The following is a 19858-nucleotide window of genomic DNA, read 5'->3' as shown; positions in this document are numbered from 1 at the left end:
ACACACCAAAAAATAAAAAATAGCTAGGAGTGGTGGTGCACACTTTTAATTGCAACACTTGAGAGGCAGAGGTCAGAAGATCACCATGAGTTTGAGGCCACCCTGAGATTACATAGTAAATTCCAGGTCAGCCTGAGCTAGAGTGAAACCCTACCTTGAAAAACCAAAAAATAAATAAATAAATAAAATAAATATAAAATATAGCTAAATAAAAATTAAGCTTGAGTAAGGAAGAAATTGGTTGAGTAGGAATTTCTAAAACAGTTTAATATTGAATTTTTTAAAAATATTCTCAAAATACTGCATAAATTCATAAAAAGAGTGAAATTGTGTTAATCTATTAGTTTATCCATTTCCAGCTGAAATTCACTTTCTCTCAACAATGAAGTGCTATAGATAAGAAGACAGACACCAATATCATTCAACATGAAACACTATTTCAGAAGTCATAGTATGTTTCTAATACAGTTTATTAAAATAGCCTTTACAAACTAAGGGCATGATTTGGTAATGTTGCTTAAGAATATATGAAAATGACTTGAAAAGTATTTTTTGCCAGTACCTAAGGCAGAGTACTCACTATTCTCCCAAGATCTAAAAATGTACCCCATTTGTTAAAGGGAAGACCCCCTCACTGCAAGGCAGCTAATGTGCATTAGAAAACCCAGTTTATCCTGAAACTCACCTGTGACCACACCACATCTGATTTTGCTTACACCTCCACATTAAATTAATGAATATAGAACCTAAGATGCAGCTAGGCTCTGAGGTGCTCATACCAACAGCAGTTAAGAGCAATGAATAGGTGTCAACATTGGCCTGGAGAAAACTCACAAAAACCAGGAACTGATTTCAACACCAGCAAGCTTGAACATCCTACAGAATGCCTTCTGCTGAAATATCTGTCTGACCTATAAGTAAGTGGCTCTTCACTTACATGAAAATAATTGCCTAATAATGAGAAAAATTAACATGGATGATTAATCTGTATTCACCAAAGATGCCACACTGTCTGACTCAAAGGCTTGATACTCACCTGTCAACATCTTACACAAAATGAATATGACAAGTAATAGGATCCCTATTTATGAGATTAAGAAACCAAGGTCCAGAAATGTTTACTAAAGATTAAATAGTGAGGTAGTGGCAGCATAGAAAATCAAAATTTAAATCATTGCACTCTATTTTCTCCCTTAGTCATCTCTTACCTACATTTTCTTTTAAAAATATACCAACTTGCCAGGCGTGGTGGCGCACGCCTTTAATCCCAGCACTCGGGAGGCAGAGGTAGGAGGATTGCCATGAGTTCAAGGTCACCCTGAGATGACAGAGTTAATTCCAGGTCAGCCTGGACCAGAGTGAGACCCTACCTCGAAAAACCAAAAAAAAAAAAAAAAAAAAAAAAAAAAAAAAATATATATATATATATATATATATATATATATATATATATACCAACTTAATTGTATTCACTGAGTACAAAACTAATTAATAAACATAAATAAACTTATAGAAATATAGTAATATCTAAAAAATATTTATTTATTTATTTACAAGGAGAGACAGGGAGGGAGAGGGAGAGAATGGGTGCACTAAGGCCTCTAGTCACTACAAACTCCAAATGCATGTGCCACTTTGTGCATCTGGTTTATGAGAGTACTACAGAATTGAACCTGGATCTTTAGGCTTTGCAGGCAAATGCCTTTTCCACTAAGCCATTTCTCCAGCCCCACATTTTTCATTTTTTAAATTATTTGTTAATATTTTATTATTTATTTATTTATTTGAGGGAGAGAGAGAATAGGCAGGGAGAGAGAGAGAGAGGAGAGGGAGAGAGAGAGAGAATGGGTGCACCAGGGCCTCCAGTCATTGTAAACAAACTCCAAATGTGTGCATCCCCTTGTGCATCCGGCTTATGTGGGTCCTGGAGAATCAAACCTGAGTCCTTTGGCTTTGCAGGCAATCAACTTAACTGCTAAGCCAACTCTTCAGCCCCTTCTTTTTTAAAAAATAATTTTTATTTATTATTTATTTATTTGAGAAAGATAAATAGGCAAGACAGAGAGAGTAAATTGTTTTTGACAATTGCATATAAGTATATAATGTATTTTAGTCACATTCATCCTCATTACCTTCTCTTGTCTCTCTCCCACTTCCACTAAATGCCTTCTTCTTAACTACTCCCCTTTCTGCTTTCTTCTCTCTCTCTTTTTCTCTCTCTCTCTGTGATTGTGTGTCCCACTAAGTTTAATTAGGTTTTCTTATATGAGCATTATGGGAAGTTTCTTACTGGAACATGGAAAACTTCATAGTAGTTACACCACTGAAGAAAATGTCTCTCCATTTTCTCAGTAACCATTAAGTAGTAATGGCTCCCCAGGGAGGGCTGGGGTTCACAAGGTTCCCCCATGCATGAAGAAATGTCTAAGGGCCCAAAATTGTGCAGGTGATCATATCTGCTGTGAGCTCATGACTGCAACAGCCATGCCACGGCTGGAAGACAGCACTCCAAAAGCTACTACTTCTCCATCTTCTAGCTCTTACATTCTTTCTGCCTTTATTCCTCAAGGTTCCCTAAGCCTTTGAGGGGGTGATGTAGGTATCCCATTTATGTCTGAGCACTCAACAGCTACCATATCTCAACACTTTGACCAGTTATGAGTGTCTGTGATAACTGTTGCCCACTGCACAAAGAATTTTCCCTGATCAAGGCTAAGAATAGTATTAATATATGGGCCTGAAAATAAATACGTGGAAGGCAGTTTATCAAGCACAACTTATCTATTTATCAAAATAGTAGTAGTAGCTTCCCACCTAGGGTCTATGACTTCCCCAGTCATGACAAACTTTTGACAAGGTTTGCAGAGACATGCATGAATTTCCTCCTATGCAGCAGGCTTCAAATCCAGTCATGAGATGGTTGATTACCCCCAAAACATTCATACCACAATTACACAAGTGGGCATACTTTGCCTGGCTAGTCAGTTATATAGCATGCCAGGTCCAGGGCTAAGTAAAACTATTGCCTTTTCTTCTCCAACAACCTGAAAAGAATCTTCCGGCACTATGAAAGCTAGCCTGTCAGAAGGAAGCTTCTATATCAGCTCCAGCTTGATTTCCCTGTGTCCTAGAAACAAAGGGTACTGTGTCTTCAGCCACAGGGTCTTACTATTTAATACTGGTAGACAACCAAGTGCAGTGGCAATAAAATGGATCCAAACAGGAAGGGAAGAAGTTAAAATATCCCTATTTGTGTGTGATATGGTTATATGCATACCAGATCTATACATATATGTATATACACATACAAGGACTCTACTAGAGAAATGCTAGAGCTGATAAGCGCTTTCAACAAAGAAGCAGGATACAAATTTAACACTCAAAATTCAGTGTCTTCATGTGCACCAATAACAACCAGAGAATCAAACCAATTTACAATATTCACACACAAAAAAAAATACTGAGAATATCTATTTTCTTTAAAAAAGACTACAGATATCTGAGATACAGAAACAACAAAGTACATAGAAATCCATTTATCATCTATCACTGAAAGTCTACTTTTCAAAAAAATCCTACTTGCTAATAAAGTCTTAAGAATGATATCCTAATGTAGACGTCATCTAAAATCTAGTGAAAGTTACTTCTGTGATTAATATGTCTCATGAATTATAAACTGGGTTTAATTTGAATCTTCTGCAAAGTTTAGCATTTGCCAATAATAATAATATTTCTCATGATAAAAAATGTTTCTTAGTAAGACAAGTAACTTGAAATATTGACATTTATGTGCTTACATGAATAATATTATAAATAAATCTAAAAACCTCTATTTTTATTAATATATTTTATTTTCATTTATTTATTTGACAGAAAGAAAGAGGCAGAGAGAGGGAGGGAGAGAATAGGTGCAACAGGGCATCAAGCTACTGCAAATGAACTCCAAAGGCATGTGCTACCTTGTACATCTGGCTTACATGGGTCCTGGGGAATCAAACCCTTGTCCTTTGGCTTTGCAGGCAAGTGCCTTAACTGCTAAGCCATCTCTCCAGCCCTATACCTCTATTTTTATAAGCAGTGCAAGGGTAGATTTTAATTATTGCTAAGTGAAAAAAAAATCAAACTTTATATTTGATTATTTTAGAAGTTGGAAAATGTCCCCATTTTGGTGGATAAAACAGTTTGTTATTTTTCACAGTAAAACTTAGATATTCTTCTCTTGAAAACTTAACTCCATAAGCTAATTATTGAGTCTCCTAAGCTACCATATGATTTTTGACCTTTGGGAAATGTTTTAAATTCTCTGTTAAACTGGAAACACCAAAATCTTGGTGAAGTAAAAAATTTCTATTAGCATTATATTATTATACCTATATAATACTTCAATTGGCACCCCCTGAAGTTGGACAGAATAGGAAATGCTCTATTAAACACCATCCCTGGTGACCATAGGCTCTCTGCTTGCATTTGCTGTCTATACTAGAGCCTCGATTTTATATATACATATATATGTGTGTGTGTGTGTGTGTGTGTGTATGTATATATATATATATATATATATATATATATATATAATACATATATATGTATATATATATATACACACATATATGTACACACACACATATATATATACATATAGATAAATAGATATAGAATATATATTCTGTTAAAAAAAAAGCTGTCCAAAATTTCAGAAAATAAAAAATTAATCAACTATGAGTAAGTTGAAACCAAATACTGAAAATCTAATATGTGTTTATTAAGCACCTATAATATATCAGACACTGTCAGAGGCACTGGGAATGTTACGAATTTTGTACTAATCAGCTTTCCTTCACAAATATCTAAAATAAACAACTTTAAAAAGGAAAGGTTTGTTTGACTCAAAGTTTCAAAATTTTGTTTATGGCTTCTTGACCACATTGTTTTTATTTCTGCAGTACTGCACAGTGGATAATATGAAGGAGGATACCATTCACTTCTTGGGGCCCAGGAAGCAAAGATAAAGGATGGAGGTGAATGCTGGGTCCCAATACAAACCTGTAGATCACTTTTGCAATGACCTAACTTCCTCTCACAAAGCCCCACCTTCTAAAAGTCCTATATTCCTCCTTCCCCTCATCCCCAGCATTGTTATTGGCTTGGAAGCAAGCTTTCCAAGGATGGCGTTGGGAAACATTTAAGAATCAAACTATAACAGATGGGTAATAAGATAAAACACCTGCCCTACTGTGACTTTCAAGTGAATCTATGGACACCGCTGTACAAGGAACAAAGCACATAATGCAAGAACAGTACACAAGAAATACTAAAAACAAAACAATGGAGAACAAGAAGAGAGAGTCTAAAGAGCAGCTATTCTTGATGAAGTTCTCATGGGCTCAATCTCTCCCTCTCTCTGTCACTGTCTGTGTCTGTGTCTCTGTTGTCTCTCTCTCTCTCTCTCTCTCTCTCTCTCTCTCTCTCTCTCTCCTGTTTTTTAAAATATTTTATTCATTTTTATTTATTTATTTGAGAGCAACAAACCAAGAGTGAAAGAGACAGAGGAAGAGAGAGAGAGAGAGAGAGAGAGAGAGAGAGAGAGAGAGAGAGAGGATGAATTATGGGCATGCCAGGGCCTCCAGCAACTGCAAAGGAACTTCAGACACCTGTGCCCCCTTGTACATCTAGCTAACGTGGGTCCTGGGGAATCTAGCCTGAACAGGGGTGCTTAGGCTTCACAGGCAAGCACTTAACCGCTAAGCTCTCTCTCCAGCCCATCACTCCCGTTTTCCACACCCCCCATATAAATTAGCATTTGAAGCTTGTGAGGGGTGATGACAATGGTATTTTCACATACGTATTAAAATAGCCTATGAATTACCCTGACACAATAGCATGGTACATGCCAGTAATTCTAGCACTGAGGAGGCTAAAGCAGGAAGATTTTGACCTAAAGAATTCAAGACCAGCCTGGAACACAGTGAGTCTGAGGCCAGCCAAGAACACAGAGTTAAAACCTGTCTGAAGAAAAACAGGAAAAAAAGAAAAAATAAGATCATATGAAGAGAGAGGAGAAGAATCTTGGATTAGGTCAGAAATGCAGTAAGGATCTGATTATATTGGGTCTCCAGACTGAATGTAATGACTTGTTCTAAATCTTATAGAAAAAAAAATTGTGAGAATGATGTAATTTGTGTATATATATATATATATATATATATATATATATATATATATCAATAAATAAAATACAACAGATATATAATATACATATATATTGGGTTTTTTGAGGTAGGGTCTTGCTCTAGCCCAGGCTGGCCTATAATCTCAGGGTGGCCTTGAACTCATAATAATCCTCCTACCTCTGCCTCCGAAGTGTTGGGACTAAAGGATACACCAAGAAGTCCAGCCTTAATGTGGTTTATATTTTAAATGCCCTGTCCTGATTATTATTTGGACAACATTATGATATGGGTATTAGAAAAAGTCACAAGAATGTAGACAAAGTGAAATTTAGAGGTTATTTTTATAATCCAAGAAGACAAAGATGGTGGGTGACTTCATTACTTGGAACAGAAGTAGAAATATGTACAGCTGGGATATATGTTTACACATGTGTAGCCGGTGTGATTTGTTCATGGACTGCATAAATGGTGTGTGAGAGGAAACAATCAAGACTGCTTGGAGTTTTCACCTGAGTAGGCTAGAACAGAGGGCTTGTCATTTGCTAAAATATTGAAGATGGAAGAAAGCTAGCCTTGTGGTAGAAATAAGACTTTTGCATGTGAGATATTTTCAGATAAGAGGTTTAAGACCTAAGTGCAGAACACTTAAATCTATTATCATATAGGAATGTGGCATAAAAAAAAAGAGGTGATGGAGAAATACAGTGGAGAAGAAAGCATGGATTCTATTCTTGCACTATGTAATACAGAGACATTGAGGAACTAAAGAGGGTCCAGGAGAGAAAACCAAAAACGAACATAGTAAGGTAAAAGAAGCTAGAGTAGCATTTCTGAAAGCAGCTCTCAGCGGTGGGGGGTAAAGAACTAAATAGGACAGAACACATTAAGGAAGCTTAGCGCTCAAAGTTCAGGGCCCAGCAAACAGGAAATATATGCCTCATGGCTGCTTTGTCTGTTTCTCTGCTTGTATAAGATAGGGCGTATTAAGATTATTTGTTTAAAGAAAGTCTTAGTGAAGCGCTGGGAAGATTGCTCAGTGGTTAAAGACACTTACTTGCAAACTAAGTGCCTTAAGCAGAAGTTTAGTTCATTTGTACCCACTCAGATAAACAGGGTTTGGGGGCAGGAGGTAAAGGGAAACAGTTACCTAGGAGCAGCACTAAATAACAAGAACAGCACCTCTTCCACTTGCAGGCTTGTAGGTGGTGGGGTGTGAAAGACAAATGAGCCCTATTTGAAAGAGCTATAGTTACAGAAGTGTCCTCAAGAAAGAGCCAAGTTCTATTAAGGTTCAAAGTTAAAAAAAAATTCAGGAAAGAAGTTAAAGATATAGTCATACATATATGTAGGTAGGTAGGTAGGTAAGTAGGTAGATAGATAGATAGATAGATAGATAGATAGATAGATAGATAGATAGATAGATAGATAGATAGGTAGATAGATAGATGATAGATTGATAGATAGACAGATAAGTATAGCACTAATGAGACATAGGGAGATCCAAAGGGAAGAATCAAACAATATAGAACAGGAGTGAATTTAAATCAGATTACAGAATGTGTGTTCATAGGCATAAATATGTGTATGTATATTATTTTGTGCAAGCAAATACATATTACATGCATGTAGTGAGTGTGTGTGTGTGTATGTGTGTGTCTCAAAGTGATGAGAGATGCCTAGGGTTGCTTGGGATTATGATGTCAATGGAGCAGAATAAACTGTCCTCAGGAAAAGGCTAATGAGTATAATTATGACTTTCTTGTTTCTACTGATCTCTTTGGAAGTTTGTTGTAAGAAGTGAAGGATCATAAGTCATTTCAAGAACACTTGCTGCTCTCTCTCTTAAGTCCCACTCAGAGCACAAGCTTCAGAATCTACGTTAGCTGAGCTGCTAATCAACTTTCGCTCTGCTTATAGTTTTAGAGCCCAGAAAATTTTGTTTTGCTCCATTTATTAGACCCTTATTTCAACAGATTTAAATTAAGCATTCAAATTAAGTGTGATAATAACTTATTTTATGGCCTCCAAGTAAATGCAATTCACTGTCTAAACTATTTCCTAAAATATTGCCAACTTCAGTGCATGCAGCAAACCTGGACATGTTCACATAAGCTAGGCTTGCACACTTCAAATTACCAATTATAATTTGATTTTGCTCTCTCAATAATATAATGCATGAGTGAAATACAGATGTATAACCATGAAGGAATAAAAGACTGTTTAACAGTAAACTTTAATATTTTCATAAAAATCCATAGTACAAGTTTGTGATACTTGTGATATACTTCACATGCGAGCTCAGCATTATAATATTCCTTCTCCATCCTCTTATGAAACACTGTGTCAACTCTAACACACAGCACTGTATTGATCAAAATACATCAACCTCCATTCAAGAATGAGAATCAGCATATTTTCTTTCTTGCAATCATTTATTTGTGGTTTTGCTCATCTTGTATCTTTACTGACTGATATGTTTGACAACAGATATACAAAACCTGACACTGAGAGAAATGATATTCAATTTAACCATTTGCTAGGTTTAAAGATGTGACAGATCCTGAAAACATAACATGTTACCCAAGACTGGCTGTTCGCTTACTATTTGTTTATTCACTTGTCTTCCCACCTTTTCCTTATCCCCTATAGTTTGAAACAGAATTCTTATCACAATGAGGGTCACTTTCCTGGAGCCCCAGCTCTGAAATGTGCTGCCATAACCTACACAAGAGCCTTTGCAGTCCAGTATTCTGAGAAAAAGCATCCTATAAATAAAAATAATATCGAATATTACTAGATAGTGACTTGAGTTTCAAGTCTAGATACCTGATTCAAATGTCTTTATGACCAGCCATTACTCTCTACTTCCTTCTTTTGTAGCTTCATGCATTATTAGAAGTTGCAGATAAAAATATATGTGTTGGGCTGGAGAGATTGCTTAGTGGTTAAGGCACTTGCCTGCAAAGCCTAAAAGCTCATGTTCAAATCTCCAGGTCCCTCATAAGCCAGATGCACAGTGATGCAAATGTGCAATCTTGCACATGTACATAAGGGGTACACACAGCTGGAGTTCATTTGAAGCAGTTGAAGGCCCTGGTACAATAATTGTCTCTCTCTTTTTCTCTCTCACAAATAAAATAATAATATAAAAATATGTGTTAATCCTCAAAGAAAAGTTTAGTTTCTAGATATTATTCACATAAGGTGAGAATAACGAGTAGGTTACATGAGGAAAACAGCACATAAGTCTTCATGGGACAATGTCATATGAGAAATGAATATGTGATATATAAAACATCAATGTGCAGTAACAAAATATAATTCTCATTAAATCTAAAGAATATCATTTTTAAATATAGGTCATTAGCCTTTGTCAGCAAGCACCTTAACTGCTGAGCCACTCTACAGCCAAGCACTCCATTCTTGTAAGTAGATTTTTACTGGAATACAGTTACATTTTGTTCATATGGTTGTTATCTATGACTGTTTTCTCATGACAATGGCCCAGAAGTAGCTGAGATGGCATAATTCACAAAGCTGAATGTATTTCCCACCTGGTACTCTGCAAAACCTTAGATGACCACCATAAAATTGATTATGGATGATTCTTTAAATGATTAAAATTCTTTTTATTTCTGAGGCAAGTGCAAAAGACTGGCCTTCTTTTTTATTTCATGCAAGAGAGTGAGTGAGCAAGAGAGAGAGAGAGAGAGAGAGAGAGAGAGAGAGAAAGAGAACTGGTGCACTGGGACTTCCAACTACTACAATAAAACTCCAGATGCATGTGCCACCTTACACACTTACATCACTTTGTTTGTCTGGGTACATGGGACATGGAGAGTTTAACAAGGGTCCTTAGGCTTTGCAGGGAAATGACCTAACCACTAAGCCATTGCTCCAGCTCTTAAAATTCTTTATAATCATATTTTACTACATATGAGGAGGAATAATGCAGAAGACAAATCCCAATATATGGTCTTCTTTTTATTTATTTATTTATTTATTTATTTATTTATTTATTTATTTATTTGAGAGCCACAGACACAGAGAGAAAGACAGATAGAGGGAGAGAGAGAGAATGGGCGCGCCAGGGCTTCCAACCTCTGTAAGCGAACTCCAGACGCGCGCGCCCCCTTGTGCATCTGGCTAACGTGGGACCTGGAGAACCGAGCTTCAAACCAGGGTCCTTAGGCTTCACAGGCAAGTGCTTAACCGCTAAGCCATCTCTCCAGCCCGAATATATGGTCTTCTTAAATGATCAAAGTAATTGTGCCAAAATGTGTGTATAATTAAAGTGATTGTCACAGTCTTCATATTTATCTTGTCCTCATTGGTAGCTGTACCCACCACAAATCTCAGCAAATGGTACTGAAAACAACCCAACCTCAAATATTTATGGGCTGCTTAGGCTGCAAGAAAAAAATTAAGACAAGATGGATGGCTTTTAAAGAAATAGTTCCAGTAGCAGGAAATTTAAGTTCACAGTGCCAGAATGCCAAAGTCTTTTCTTGGCTTTAGGTTGTCATCTACGTGCTATGTCAACACACAACAGAGACATAAAGCTGTCTCACACTCCCTGTATCCTCCCTCCCTTCTGGGTCTTATGAAGACACAAATCCTAACACATTAGGACCAAACTCAAATTACCTTATTTAATCTTAATTACCTTCAATTACCTTTTAATTACTATTTCCAAATACAGTTGCATTGGGAGTTAGAACTTCAACAAAAAAATTTGAGAGGAACACAGTTTAGTATATTACAATAGGCATAAGCAATTATTCTTATATTTTTGCTACATATATAAAATGTGGGGTTTGTTCTCTAAGAAGAGTTTGGCTCATCAAGTTTCATACTAATGACCAGTTAGCTTTATTGATATTAATAAAAATTGGCAAGGTGTTTCAAAAGCCAAATGATCCTAAACTTTATCAATCTACCAATTATTTTACAGCTTAGTGAATATCTTTTGGTCTGTAATTTATTTGCATAAATGCTAAACAATTTATTCATGCTATGCTACACTGTTTAAAACACACTCTTGGCCTGGAGAGATGGCTTAGCGGTTAAGCACTTGCCTGTGAAGCCTAAGGACCCCGGTTCGAGGCTCGGTTCCCCAGGTCCCACGTTAGCCAGATGCACAAGGGGGCGCATGCATCTGGAGTTCGTTTGCAGAGGCTGGAAGCCCTGGCGCGCCCATTCTCTCCCTCTCCCTCTATCTGTCTTTCTCTCTGTGTCTGTCGCTCTCAAATAAATAAATAAATAAATAAATAAATAAATAAATAAATAAATAAACAGACACACTCTAGGGGACTGGGGAAATGGCTTAGCAGTTATGGCATTGGCCTGCAAAGCCTAAGGACCCAGGTTCGATTCCCCAGGACCAAGGTAAACCAGATACACAAGTGGGCACGTGTGTCTGGAGTTGGTATGTAGTGGCTAGAGGCCCTGGTGTGTCCATTCTCTCTTTCTCTCTATCTGTCTCTTTCTCTCTCATTAGTAAATAAGTAAAATACTTAAAAAAAAACACACTCTAGGTCATTCATGAATTACTTTGCCTATGAAGACAGATCCCATAAGGGAAACATATAAAGCCAATATAAAAAATTACTCTAAGTGCTAAGTCATTAAAGTTCTTCTAACTAAAAAAATGGCATTTGGTCATTTGCCGACTCAACCTCTCTTCACAATCACCATCAAAATCTAAGAGTATAAAAATAAATCATATGGAAACCTACTTATTTGGACAATGGAATACTCAGGAGCCATAGATTGCTGCCAGAAATTTTTCAGTGCCAGGGATTGGATACCTTCCAGTGAGTTGTTGGCCAGGGAGGTCCCTGATGCCTCCAAAACATTATACGCCATTGCCAAAGCCCTTGGTTTCCCACCAGAAATAGATGGTAAGACCCTACTGCTGAAGACTCCACATACTTGGGCTGCAAGGCCACTGACAAATCCTCCTGGAACTGAGTGGATAACCTCCTCCATGTAGAACAGCTTACAGAAAGCTGGAAGAAGCCATTCTTCATGCAGTTCAATGGGAGAGAGAGAAATCACCAGTGAAGATACTCAACAGTGGACACTGCAAGCCTTATATTTGGTAACCCAGGCCAAGTGAGCTAACAGGTACACTAGTGGCATGTCTGTCATGGTGGAAACCAACTGTCCTCTAATTGAACTGGAGGCCCATTCCATGGGAAAGAATACATCCCTGATATTGAAAACTTAAAACAGGTATGTCATGAGCCCTAGGGGTGTAACATCTGCTGCTGTTTAGCTAAATGCATATACTATGTTTATCAAACTGCCTAGTAAGCACTTCTCTTAGTGTTCATACCCATATATTAATGATACTCTCACTTTTCATAGAGAATCTTCTCTTTTCAGATGGCAGTGACCTTGGGATGACTCAGAAGGCATGATGGTGCTGGAAAGAAGTGACAGGAGTGTTCAGTATTGCAATATCTCTATCATACCTTCCAAGCCTCAGGGTGTATTGCAGAAGAGGTAGCGGAAAGCATGTAAGAGCCAAAGGAAGGGTAGGACTCCTTACAACGTGCTACCCCAAGACACAAAATGGCCTGCATATCAATGACCTCACAGTGCCTGACACTACCTACACAAGACAATCATAATAGGAGGAAAAGATCATGACATCAAAATAAAAGAGAGACTGATTGTGATGGGGAGGGTATATGATGAAGAATGGAGTTTAAAAAGGGAAAGTGGGGGGTGGGGAGGACATTACCATGGGAAATTGTTTACAATCATGGAAGCTATCAATAAAATAATTGAAAAGAAAAAAGAATCACCCTTTTAAAAGCTTCCGAACTACCCCAAAGGCTTCATTTACAGCTACCATATTGAATTGGCTCTGCAAAGATGCTCTAGCCTCCCTGTCAGGCCAAAGTTTGTTTTACACTTCCTTATGTTTTACATTCCAAATAACATGTGCAGCAGCATCCAAATTCTCAAAGAGTAGGGCATGATGAGTGATGGTACATGCCTTTAATCCCAGCCCTCAGGAGTCAGAGGTAGGAGGATCACTGTGAGTTCAAGGCCAGCCTGAGACTACAGAGTGAATTCCAGGACAGTCTGAGCTAGTATGAAACCCTGCCATAAAAAACTAAAGCAAATAAAAAATAAATTCTCAAAGATCTTAGTGAAAGATTTTAGGACTAAAATGTAGACCAGGAGTATATTTTCCACTTGAAGTCACTCAAAAAATTCAGTCAAACTCTGAGATCTCTCTAGTGTCATGATGGATAAAGTCATAAGCTTTTACGAATAGATGATTTTATAAAATAAAATTCATCATCAAAATGAAACATTTCTTTTTTGAGGCAAGGCCAACAGACTGGCCTTTTTAAAATGTGTGTGTGTGTGTGTGTGTGTGTGAGAGAGAGAGAGAGAGAGAGAGAGAGAGAGAGAGAGAGAGTGAGTTTTGGCATACCAGTGTCTCCAGCCACTATACTTGAACTCCAGATTTGTGTGCCACCTAGTGCACATGTGCGACCTTGCACACTTGCATTACCTTGCATCTGGCTTGCATGGGACCTGGAGAGTTGAACATGGGGCTTTAGGCTTCCCACAGAACTGTCTTAACTGCTAAGCTGTCTCTCCAGCCCTCAAAATGAAACATTTTCTATTAGCTAGAATGTTTTCCCTTAGATTCTGTTTTCCTGCAATCATCTCTTAGCATCAATACATGCACAATTTTAGTTTGATGGGGACTCACCTCTTATATTAAACAAATGAGTAAAGCCATTTTTGTTCACTCAGATTATCATAGTACCTTTGCTTCTCAGATCTGTCCCCCCATAAAAAAATATATATAAACAAAAATCCCTATGTAAACCAGACATAGTGATGCATAACTGTAATCCCTACATTACAATAGCTGAAGCAGGAGGTTTGCAAGTCCAAGACCAGCTTAAACTACATAGAAAGATCATGTTTTATAAAACCAAGAGATGGAAATGTAACTCAATGGAAGAACATCTCCTACTATGCATAATGCCCTGCATTCCATCCCTAGGACTGAAAAGAAAATATACAAATAAATAAAGACCACAGTTTGCAGTAAGGGTGACTATTACTATTCAATATTTGATAAGATCATGAGGCCTTAAGTAAAGAGCTAAAAGAATGATGACATGGGCCTGGGGAGATGGCTTAGTGGTTAAGGCACTTGCCTGCGAAGACTAAGGATCCAGGTTCCATTCCTCTGTACCCAAGTAAGCCAGATGCACAGGGTGGTGCATGTGTCTGGACTTCATTTGCAAGGAGCTGGAGGCCCTCACATGCTCATTCTCTCTCTTTCTCTGCCTCCTTCTCTCTCTACCTGCCTCTTATTCTCTAAGAAAGAAAGAAAAAGAGAGAAAGAGAAAGGAAGGGAGGGAGGAGGATGCCATGGTTATGATAACAACTCTAGTTCCTAAACTTGAGAAATAAGTAATCACAGTAGAAAGACTGAAAATGTTCTGAACTGGATAAACACTTCCACCATAACAACAGAAAAAGGAAAGGGAAAAAAATGTATTTTGACTATGTCTTTGTAGTAGAACATTTTGTTTTAATGGACTTTAGATAAGATACTTAGCCCTAATTTACATAACAACCCCTCAGTCTCAATTTCTTGAAATAAAGCTAATTTGAAAAAAACCTTCTGATCTCAGTATAAGCTATTTTAGCTCTGAAGTTTACGAGAATGGTCACCTTTCTTTGAAAATTGTCTGATTGGCAGTGCTTCCATCAGCAGTAATCCCCAGCTAGACTTTAATGAAATGTTCCTCCCTTTCTCCAGGGCTTCAGATTGCAGTGTGACCATAATTAACTCCAGCTTGACCAATGGCCAGTGAAGGAAACCATTCTCACAAGAAGAGAATTATTACAGTCATTATTTTGTTCTAAGTACAGCTTCTCTGTTTAGAAATTGCAAATTATTTATTTTGCTATGTTAATTTCAAATTAGGAAGAAGAAGAAAAGGAAACACACAGATTCCTCCCTGGGGCTGGGAAGATCACTCAGCACTTAAAGGCACTTTCTTATAAACCCATGGACCCAAATTTGCTCCTCTCCAATGTCCACATGAAGACACATAGAAAATGCCACTTGTATGTGTAACCTGTAATCCCAATGCACCTTTGGCAATGGAAGATGGAGCCATGAGAACCCAGAAGCTCTCAAGCAGCAGTGGCAAGAGAGATCCTGGCATAAAACAAGGTGCAAGAGCCGGGTGTGGAGGCACACACCTTTAATCCCAGCACTTGGGAGGTAGAGGTAAGAAGATCTTCATGAGTTCGAGGCCACCCTGAGACTACATAGTTAATTCCAGGTCAGCCTGGACCAGAGAGAGACCCTACCTTGAAAAACAAAAACAAAAACCAACAAGCAAACTAAAAACCATGGTGCAAGGAGAGGAGAAACCGCCCCAAGATTGTCCTCTAACTTCTGCATGTACACATGGCAAGTGCATACCCATATACATATGTATATATACAAACAGAAAAAATAGAAATGAAAAAAATTAAGATTTATCCCATTTACTATAGCTAGATAAGAAAACAAGCATATGTATATGATGGATATGATGTCACAATTTCCTAAACTATAATTTAACCAACAACAAGATTTTATGTGAAGTCCTATTTTAATACAGCATGTTTCATTGATTCTTGTTTCAAAATATATCACAGATCTGCTCCCTTCCTACCACCTTCTCTGCTTCTACTCTGAACTAATGCACATTATTTCCTGGCTGAATACAGCCAATTCTTTCTACTCTGGGTTTCTCTCTCATACCCTTAGCAGTCTATGCTATGTGAAGCAGCTGACATAACTCCTTACACATATGTGCTACCAGATCACACATGAGGACTGAATTGTGCCCCACCTACATCACCCCTGGGCACATAAACATACAGCCCTCTGTTGAAACCCTGACCATGTAATGACATTTGGAGATGAGCCTCAGAGACCATTAATCAAATTTACATGGGGTATGAAGATAGTGCCCATATCATGAGATATGGGGGCCTTTATAAGAAAATGCATCAGAGCACTTGCTTTCCCTTGTCCATATGAGAACACTTATGAAGGAAGCCCTATATAAGCCAGGAAGAGAGCCTCACCACCTGAACCTAAATCAACTCCAGAAATAACAAGAAAAGTAACTTCTGTTTTGTAAACCATCCAGCCTATTAAATTTTGTTATGGCAGCCCAAGGTCAATAACTTTGCTCATAATGCAGGTACATGTCTGCCAATGGCCAGCCAAGAAGCTTTCTTTCCACTTTGCCAGTTATCTCAAAGACTACATCCATGCTAATTTTTGCCTCTCTGCTGCAAGCATATAGGTCTTCTTGCTGTTTATCCATTAAGTCAGACACCCTCCTCCTTAAGTTGCTTCTCTTTCATATATTCACATGATCAACTCAACAAGTATTTCCTAACTCTCTCCCACTAATACTTCATACACTGCCTTCTCTACTATTATCTCCATAGCAGTCAGTCATCATGTTCTAGCCAGAACTATATATATCTATATCTATATCCATATATCTATATATCCATATATATCCATATATATATATATATATATATATATATATATATATATATACATGTCAGTTTTTCTCCTTCATCAGTGTATAAGCCCAATGGGAAGATCACTGCTTCTTTTATTAACTACTGATTTTCCAGTGTCTTAAATATTAAGTCTGGTGTGTAACACACATGTAACAAGTGTTTGTCAGGTACATGAATGAATGTCATCAGTTTAAAGAACAAAGAAGAAAATAGCTTATAGACAAATAAATGGTTATTATATTTTCAGGTTTTCAGATAAAAACATCAAAAGTTTAATGTTTAGATTTTTAATAGCCTCCCCACCATAACAAAATAAAAGCTCATTATTTCTCAGGCCAAATAGCCTATATTTCTTCATCAATAATTTCTTTACTGGATCAGTAAGGAATAAGAGGTATCAAGTATGGCTAATTCATCTTGCCACCCTTCCACTTGCACTTATCAAAAGAGAGTTCCAAGGTTAGAGAGATGGCTCAATGGATAAAGTGTTTGCCTTCCAAGTATGAGGAGTTTGGGGCCCTAGAATCCACGTAAATGTCTTATGAGCATGGTGGTCAGCCTGTAATTCCAGTGCTTGGAAGGTAAAGACAGGCAATCCCAAGTACAAAATTGCAGGCTAGACTTGCCAAATTGGCAAACTCTGCTTCAACTGAGAGGCCTTGCCTCAGTAAATAAGGTAAAGGGTGATGGAAGAAGATACCCAGTATCAACTAATGGCCTCCACATGCACAGATATGCTCTCACACACATACAAACATACAATCAGACAAAGCCTTGTCCCTTTTGTTCTTTCTTATATAGTAAAACAGAAAGAAGTTGATCACAACTTCTTCTCAATTATTCATGGAAAGGTTATTTACTTTGGACAAGGCACAGCTCTAGATAGAAGGAATTAGATCAGTGAACATATTACCAAAAGTACTTGTTCTCACAAAGTTTACAGTTGGGGAGGCAGAGGGCTCAGAATTGGGTATAGACAATAAAGAAAATAAATAATACAGAAATAAATTACATGCTAAGTACAATAGTAAGTTCTGTGGGGCAAAGCAAACTGTTGGAAAAAAATGGGAAGTCATCACCATGGCTGAAAGTCAAGTGGAGGGTCAGATCTCAGTGCAGATGGTGATATCTCAGCTGTGTGCCTAGACACAGAAAAAGTGTTCATGGCTTACGTGAGCAGAAGTAGCTCTGGTAGTCTTCTATCATCTCACTATAGCTGTTTGCGGGAAGAAGGAAGAAAATTAGCCGTGATCGTTAGAGTGCTGCTGCAGCGAACATTTTTGAAGTATTTCTGTTGACCAGATTCCTGGAAGAAACTCTAGCAGGGTCAAAGGCCACATTGAAATTGCATTGATCCAACTTTGCCACCAAGAGCCTAACAGTCACCATGATGCTGAGCACAGAAGGCAGGGAGGGGCTCGTGGTGAAGGTCAGAGGCCTGCCTGGTCCTGCTCAGCCCAGGAAGTGATGCGCTTCTCTGATTGCAAAATCCAAAATGGCACATCAGGTATTCATTTCATCTACACCAGAGAAGGCAGACCAAGTGGCGAAGCATTTGTCGAACTCGAATCTGAAGATGAAGTGAAATTGGCTCTGAAGAAAAACAGAGAAACCATGGGACACAGATATGTAGAAGTATCCAAGTCCAGCAGTGCTGACATGGATCGGGTGTTGGAGCATACAGGTCCAAATAGTCCTGATACTGCCAATGATGGCTTCGTCCGGCTTAGAGGACTCCCATTTGGCTGTAGCAAGGAAGAGATTGTTCAGTTCTTTTCAGGGTTGGAAATTGTGCCAAATGGGATGACACTGCCGGTGGACTTTCAGGGGAGGAGCACAGGGGAGGTATTTGTGCAGTTTGCATCACAGGAGATAGCTGGAAAGGCCTTAAAGAAACACAAGGAAAGAACAGGGCACAGGTATATTGAAATCTCCAAGAGTAGCAGAGCTGAAGTCCAAATCCACTATGATCCCCCTCGAAAGCTCATGGCCATGCAGCATCCAGGTCCCTATGATAGGCCAGGGGCTGGTAGAGGATATAATAGCATTGGCAGAGGAGCTGGCTTTGAAAGGATGAGGAGAAGTGCCTATGGTGGAGGTTGTGGAGGTTACGATGATTATGGTGGCTATAATGATGGGTATGGCTTTGGGTCTGATAGATTTGAAAGAGACTTCAATTACTGTTTCACAGGAATGTCTGATCACAGATGTGGAGATGGTGGGTCCAGTTTCCAGAGTACCACAAGGCACTGTGTACACATGAGAGGGTTGCCTTATGGAGCCACTGAGAATGATATTTATAATTTTTTCTCACCTCTCAATTCCATGAGAGCACACATTGAAATAGGACCTGATGGCAGAGTTACAGGTGAGGCAGATGTTGAATTTGCTACTCATGAGGAGGCTGTGGCAGCTATGGCAAAAGATCAGGCTAATATACAGCACAGATACATACAGCTGTTCTTGAATTCTACTGCAGGAACAAGTGGAGGGGCTTATGATCACAGCTATGTAGAACTCTTTTTGAATTCTACAGCAGGGGCAAGTGGTGGTGCTTATGGAAGCCAAATGATGGGAGGGATGGGTTCATCCAACCAGTCTAGGTATGGGGGTCCTGCTAGCCAGCAGCTGAGTGATGGTTATGGAGGTGGTTATGGTGGCCAGAGCAGTATGAGTGGATATGACCAAGTTCTGCAGGAAAACTCCAGTGACTATCAGTCAAACCTTGCTTAGGTAGAGAAGGAACATTAAACAGCTATTACAGAAATAAAAGCTATGCATTTATAGGAGTTGGATAGAATGGGAGGGATGTCTAGTATATCCAGGATGATTGGTAAATGGGAAATATAATTGCTTCTGATCACTACTGGTCAGTGTCTTTCTTCCTTCTTTTTCTTTTTTTTTAAGAAAAAAAATTAACAGTTTTGCATTACAGGCTTGTGATGCATGCTTACTGTAAAGTGAAAGTTAAGATTGTTTAAAACTTTAAGCTCAGTAATTTTGAACACTGAAACATTCATCTAGGGTGTAATAACAAAGTTCCGTATTGACCATAACTGTTAAAACAACTTTCAGCTTTCCTCAAGTTAGTTATG

General features: G+C 38.2%; 1 protein-coding gene and 1 pseudogene across 1 annotated transcript in view; one reads left to right on the top strand and one right to left on the bottom strand.

The window, feature by feature from the left end:
- The window catches only part of Trhde (thyrotropin releasing hormone degrading enzyme), a 441021-nt gene that overhangs the window by 290581 nt on the left and 130582 nt on the right, over window positions 1-19858 (bottom strand). The gene's annotated exons all lie outside the window — the stretch shown is intronic.
- LOC101615205 lies at window positions 17995-19581 on the top strand (annotated as a pseudogene).

The sequence above is a fragment of the Jaculus jaculus genome, chromosome 6 (genome assembly GCF_020740685.1).
Source record: "Jaculus jaculus isolate mJacJac1 chromosome 6, mJacJac1.mat.Y.cur, whole genome shotgun sequence".
Lineage (NCBI taxonomy): Eukaryota > Metazoa > Chordata > Mammalia > Rodentia > Dipodidae > Jaculus > Jaculus jaculus.
The sequence above is the reverse complement of the archived record's forward strand: the minus strand, read 5'-3'. Positions and strand labels throughout refer to the sequence as shown.